Here is a 7,500-nt window from a genome sequence, read left to right as displayed (position 1 = left end):
TTGAGGAAGATGAAGACTATTAAAAACGGATGCCTGAATTGATGAACTGAACGAAGACCATATGTTATCAGACCCAAATCTGCCATGCAGTTCGTGATGGTAAATGGACAATGGCGCTCTCAGTTTTTATTGCGACAAGAAAACAATTAGCTCAAGGTCATTTTAGACGTCTCAGCGACCTGATGATCATGGAATTTTATGCTTCGTTGCCACGTATATTCTTGCATACCAGATGCCGGCTACGTTTTCTGCTCCCAGGATAATTTTTGTCCAGAGCTTAAAAAAACGCTTGAACGATGAGCAAAAACCCTCCAAATAGCTTAGTAGGAGAGATATCCGAGTTGTTATTTTACGAAAGGAACTGTCATTCAGGTCTAATCTTGAGTCAGTCTTAACGTTTGACAATATCATGCTCCGATTGTAAAACTCAACTGCATGATTGTTCAAATACAAGGAAGGATAATGTTTTTGCAAACCTTGGCCGTGAAGCACATAAAATGCTGAATGATAGAAGCTATCGTTCAAATGTTTTGTTTATTTTCAACTAAAGAAAGGTACTGTTTACAAGAAAGTCCTGATAGATCTGAATAACTGCATCTTGCTGAATCATCGGGTTCGAGCAAGTAATAAGTGGAATGACCGTAGAAAATGAGAGTTCAAACAATAGGCTCCTTTGGTCCAAGGAAATGGCTATCATTACTTTTATGTGTTAGTGAGTTAAGATGACCTTTTGTTCTTCAAGTGTAATATCGGCAACATATAACAGAAGTATATTAATGAATAATAAGCATCGATCCACTCCTCTCGAATGTCGAGTGACCTATTTTGTTTTTGTTTTTGCAACGACAGCAAATATCGTTGACATGTACCAAAACACCTTTTCATCCCTTTTGGCCTGGGTATGCAAAAGGTTTTCTTCGATAGAATTAAAAAGCGGTGAAATAGATGATAAAAATAGTTGAAACCCTTTAACACATGGAGAAGAATGAACATGAAACACCCGACGCCACGCTCAACATCACAAAAAAGAATCAAGTCAGCCCAGCGCAGATATTCACAGCTTAAGAGTTTAACTCAAAAAATTTCGATAGTAAGACAAATTAATTTAAAATGTTGAATGATAGAAGCTATTTTTCTGCGATTTCGAACTATTTGTAATCATCATATATGCTGGGCTTACCCAGACGTCTTCGACTTGACTTGGTAATAAAAAAAAATATTTTGCCATTTGGCTTTTCTTGTCTTTTTCGCTGAAATACATCAGCTTTCTTTAAAAACTAAGATGCAAATGCGCGAGATGGAAATATATACAAAATGGAAGTGTGAAAAAAAAAATGGTGAAAAAATAAGTACTGCGTCTCTCCTCCTTAACCGTGCTTGTAATCTACCAAATTCTTTGACTGCATACGACGTCACAGCGTTCATGTTGGTGAAAAGAACAATAGAGAAAAAGTCTTATGGGAATTTGACTCTATTATTATGCAAAACTGAAGCTACATTTTTCTATTGTTTTGGTATCAACATATGGCCGTCTTATCACGTGAGTGCAATCAAAGAATACAATGGAAGGGAAATCGTCTGAAGTTAATCAAGTCACGAACGCACTTCTTGCCTGCACTCCTTGCACTCCACCTGCCGTCATCTCCAACGTATTAAAAAAAGAAAAAAACCTTCCCCGGAACTTATTCCTTTCCCGGAAGAATTGGTGGGTATGTTTTTCAATCTGATTGAAAATACATCCACCGCCATGGCCTGGCTTACTAGACCTCACAAGACCTTGCAACAAGAATTCCCTTCCCCCAAGTTTAGGCCTGCTATTTAACTTCAAACCAGTGTTGGGTATAAAATCCCCTGCGCCGATTGTTCCTGGAGCTACGTTGGTGAGACTGGAAGGTGTTTAGGAACAAATTCGAAATGTAAAAATATGTAAAACTGGCTCTAAAATTTCAGTTCACGCTTGGCGTAACAATCACATTAAAAGTTGATTTCAACTGAATGCCAGAGTAATTGACAAAGGAAACTTACGAATTCGAAAAACTTTGGCATCCTGGCACACCGCTAACATTATGATCAGGCAGACAATAACTTCAAGCCTTTGCCAAAACAATGATTAGCGCATATTTCCTTTTTACCGTTCTCACAATTTTTTTTTTCACACTTCCATTTTGTATATATTCCATCTCGCGCATTAACATCTTAGTTTTTTTTAAAGGTTTTAGTCTGGGAGCCGAAAGCTTACGTTTTTTCAATCAACCAGAGAATGTTTTTTTACATGTAAATTGTTTTCTTGTTACTTTTATTTACTCCAAGACGTGAGCCTTGCTTAGTAAGTAATTCGTAACCACTGCGGTGTGTCGTTTTCACTGTTTTTAAACTGTTTACATGATTAATTTTTATCAACTGCCTTCAGATAATTGGTTGCTTTATCAGTTCGGGACAAACCTTTCCGCTTTCAATGTGTAAAACAGAACATTTTGTTTTGGTAAAACCGTTAACGGACCTTAGCCCTAGTTAACGATGAGAACAAATTCGGCATTCATGATTGGAACTTCAAAAAACCTGCATCATATACATGATCTGCTTTTGCAGCCGATATTGAGGTTACCGCCGGGAGGCATGATTATGAAAGGGCTAGTTTCTTGTCTAGTTTTCTAGTGGTCCTCATCAACATCTGCAGGTGTGGTCAGTCACCATCCACTGGACAAATCAGTAATTTACCATGTAGTGGATGACTTCATTGGTTTTGAAATGTCTCACTCCTTGGATAGTGCCGGATTTGTTGGATGTAGATATTTAGCGCTTTCCAACTTTCGAACAACGGAAGTATGGCACATTTGCCCCAATTCGCATTTGACAAACTCTTGGCAAGATACGTTTTGTTGACTTTGAAGTGAAGTCATCGTCATGGTCATGTCGTTTTAAATAACGGATGAATGTTCGCCATCAAATTTGACCAAGAAATCGGAAAGTGCATGGTGGAGACTAAACTAAAATCGCGATTAGTGATTTCAATTAATGTCGGTCATGCTACATAATGGGCAACTCAGGTAGGTGTAGACACTTTTCAGGTCTGAGCCCGGCTGCCACATTTAGCCAACTCAATGACAAGAGATCAGTACTGCTGCGGTAAAACGGACGATTGACACTTGTGTGATTTTTTTTAATCATTAAGGAAGCATGCAAACCACAGCGTATTTTTATTGTATTTATCTGAAACCACACTTGGCGTAATGATTCCATTGATACTTCAAGCCGGTAATGTCTTCAAGTCCTGTGGAATGTCCTCGCTGTTTTTAGAGTATGTCTAATTGCCTATACACAAAACGACACATAACTGCACGTTCAAGACATGTTCAGGTCACGTCGAGACTTCTGTGAAACTTATACGGCTACTATGTGTTTAAATACAGTAGTAAACAGATTTGGGCCTTGGAATATTTGCGATTTCTGTGACAATGGCCAGCAAGTCTCCCGCTGCTCGAGTCTGCAGAGACTCGAGCGGAAAATAACTAGAGCTCGTTGTTTTACGAACTCGCGTAATTTTAACTATGAGGAATTAAATTGAGAGAACTTAAAACTTCTTAGCTAAATGATAAGTCGGTAACCTTTCGTGACCGCGGAAGCCCAGAGTCACGCAACATTGGAGTGTGGGCGGTTTTCGTGATCAAGACTCATGATTTTATGCATGTATCTGATCTTTTATGGGTCTGTGATCTTTGCCTGATCTCATAAAATACTGATTTTAACCCTGAGGGAAAATTTCTGAGAGGACACTTGTGACTTTATTTCAGGAGAAACTGAATTAACGGTACTCTTATGCGTAAAAGCCGGTGGCAAGTCCAGTCAGACTAACTTTAATTGCCCAATGCATTTTATTTGAATTAAACATACAGTTTTTATAATTGATAGACAAATATTTGTATTTACAAACAAAACACTTTCGTAACTATTGTAAACATCATTGTGTCAGTTTCTCAAAGTTCATTGCCAGTTTTCATTTTGTGAAACCATTTTTTGTAGTTGATCCGAACAAGCTCTTTCATGGTTCCTTATTTTGTCAATGTCATTGCAGTGCGACATGAAAGCACGCGAAGAATATGTTCTCCTAAAGACGATACGTTGTTTGACCAAGCAATCAGTGTCAATATACATTTAGTATCCGCCCCGTGAACTTTAAATACATGTACAGCATGTACCTCTCTAATCGTCGTCCTCCTCACAACACGCAAGAATCCAATGCATTGTCCGCGATGAACTTGTCAGTTGCGTCGACTGTTCTCTTCTTGAGCAATGATCTTGTGGCGAAATCCGTTCGATACATACTGGAGAGGACAGTTGTCTCCTAAGTTCATCTTTTGGTGTCTTGAAGACAGCGCCGGCTGTTTCTGTGAGAGTCCTAGCTGGAGCACTCCCTCTTCTTCTTGACCAATCTAAATCTCCTTTCTTTCTTTGCAACCTTCTATCTTTTTCAAGTTCCTTGAGATTTTGAAAGATCTCACTGAAGGCCTTGTCCATGGCTTTTTCGTAACTCATTTCGTGCGTGTGCCAATTTTTTACACTAATTCGATGGTCAAACTTCATCATGCAGTGTGTTTGTGTGCTAATGCTGATCTCATCTATATTAATTGGGGCAAAACGTTTTTGCCTTTAAGTAAGCATATTACAATGAAGGTGCCTAAAATAGTGAGCCAATCAACACATCGTACGATGAGCCTCTGTAGTTCACGTTTTTGATTTTTACGTGACATCACGAAGGCTGGAGATTGAAACACGTGAGCATCGAAAAGAGGCTCTCAATGGCTTAGAATTATCGTGAGCAAACGATTTAAAAGTTATAAGCTAAAAGTTACTCAGTCAGTTTATGTGTAGAATATAGGTTTACTGATGATATTATAGGCAAATTTATTACCCTGCCACAAAGACTGAAGCCCCGAACATTAGTGACAGGCAAAACACTTGTATGCGAAGTGAACATTGACAAAATATATTTCATAATACTCTCCTTGGACGTCAGAATCTTAATCTTAGCTAGCTCTTATATCAAAAAAGCATTTTCGTTTGATTTCTTTGCTCCACGTTCGGTTAAAAAAGGTTTTCCACGCCGTGACTTGCCAGTTAATACTATTACAGCAGCGAAAAAGAGGCCAGTTTAGGCGTAAAGCATTCAACCCTCTCATAACACAATCACGTCTTTAAAATTTCATGTGACATCACGACACAAGCTTTGCGGCAGGCGTGAATGTGGCCAACGTAAGTAAATAATCTATTTTTCGTTTAAACTTCATGAAGTAGAACATTGATCAGAAGCTAATTAAGCTAGCAGGAAATCTCCCCAAGTGGGTACATGAAACAGCCATCACTGGATAAAAAGAAAAGTCGTAGCGTTCAAACCCTAGGTTAACCAACAATTAAATGTCCTATAACTGAAGAGAAAGTGCTGCCTTTGTAATGATATTTACATCTAGCTGAACTTCTTCTTAGTCTACTCGTACAAGAACATTAATTAAAATGACCGCGCAGGTCATCTCAGAACACTGATTCCGTGTTGAAGTTGTGTTCGTATTGTTGACATTGTTTCCCGCTTGGATTGTTCGTGGGCATCTCAAAAACTTGTTATTATTTGATTTTATATGCAGTTCCAGGGGCGTAGCGTCCATATACACACGTACGCCCGTGCGTACAGCTCAAATCTGGGAATCCTTATTCCATGGAGACATTATATTTTGTTTTAGTAATTATAAAATCGGGCCACGTTTTTTTTAAATTTCCAGTTAAACTGGTGTCTCTCCATGTGAGTATTTCCATTATTATCATTAACCCAGAGACGCCTAGCCAAACGGATCCAACATTGTTGGATGCTTTTGAAAAGTATCGAAAGAGGTGACCTAACGAATGCAACACGTTGAATTATAGTTAATTAGAGAGGACTGGTTTGGAAGCTTGGCAAACATCAAAGGAGCAAACAAAGATGCCAAGATTTAGGTTGGAAAGGCCACGACCGTTTACAACCTTTTGTTTTGCACTCATATACTATGCATGAATTACGAAACCAACTCGTTTCTATTGGTTAGTTCCTCAGTACGGAGAAACCAACTATTGTGTTTTGTAGACGGTCAAGGCCAAAAAAGAGAACAAAAACCTACAACAAAGAAATTTGTCGGGTTTCATAACCCATTCCTCTCTATTAACTATGGTTGAATCCAGAATTTTGGACTCAAGGGTCTAGAACCAAAATCTACCAAGAATTCGTAGAAAACAAACTTAATTTTTTTCTGGGGAAGCATGTCCCCAGCCGTTCCTTCTTTGGGCGCTCGAGACATTCTTCGTGTGCGTACACCTTCAAAATCTCACGCTACGCTCCTGCTGTTCCTATTGTTTTAAGTCAAATTCATTGTGTTTATTGTTTTCTTGGGGATCAGGCTAATGGCTGGGCGGAGTCGGTGATTTATAGTTATTTATAGCAAACCAGACCAATCTTAAATTAACTAAGGGAAATAACAAACAAAACGAAATGCTGAATATGAAACACGTAGCAAGCTTATTTGTACACTCAAGTAGGGCTAAACGAAAAAATGAGAAAAAAAGGAAAAAAGAAGAATAAAATTAGCACCCACCTTTGACTCGACTTAAGTGAAAAAATGATAAATAAGCTCCACCCCGGTCTACCAATTTGATATTTCAATCAAAGCTTAAAGGCCAGTCTTGGACGCAAGTACATTCGCAAACAACATACGCAAAGACCATGATTGAGGAGTAGCACTTTTGTTAAGACAGAAAGCCACGATTTAATTAATGTGTCTGTCTATGTTTCTCGTGCTTATGCACAAGTGCTAAAGATAACTAATCTTCAATCTTCGGATGAATAATCATGCACACAAACCCCTCATATTTGTTTACAAGCACAAGAACAAAAAGTTCTGGGGCAAATATTTACTCTTTAATCAGGGGCACCCAACGTCAATTTTCGGAAAATATCTGTTCGGAAGACGATTTGAGATCTAGAATTTTCGGAACATTTGTAGTAAAATTTCTTGCTTGCCTGCCTCTCCTAGGATTTTCGAACATCTGAAAAATGGTATAATTGCCCCTTTTAAACGGATTTTTGCCCTAAAAAGGTCACCTAGAATGTTCGGGAGTCTTTTTTCAGGCTGAAATTTTTGAAAAGGTAAGTTTTAATCCCTATAATTTTCGGATCACTAAACTTTCAGCTAGGCAATCCGAACAGATGAAAGATTTTTAGGGGATAAATATATGCCTATATTTACCTTAAATACTAAAATACGTTTGACAATGCTATGGTAAAGTGGCCCCTGTTTAATGATTTATCACAAGCGATAACAAAGAAAAACCGGCTGAGTCTGTCATCCGCTTTCCGGATCGATAGCAAGTACACTATTCTTATATATTCTACTGGAACTTGAGTAGAGTACTTGTCTTGTCGCGAACAGTTTGTCTGAGATATCATCGACAATTCGACGGACGTTTGGTACAAAAAGAACG

This window comes from Montipora foliosa, chromosome 8 (assembly GCF_036669935.1).
Source record: "Montipora foliosa isolate CH-2021 chromosome 8, ASM3666993v2, whole genome shotgun sequence".
In the NCBI taxonomy this organism is placed as follows: Eukaryota; Metazoa; Cnidaria; class Anthozoa; order Scleractinia; family Acroporidae; genus Montipora; species Montipora foliosa.
The sequence above is the reverse complement of the archived record's forward strand: the minus strand, read 5'-3'. Positions refer to the sequence as shown.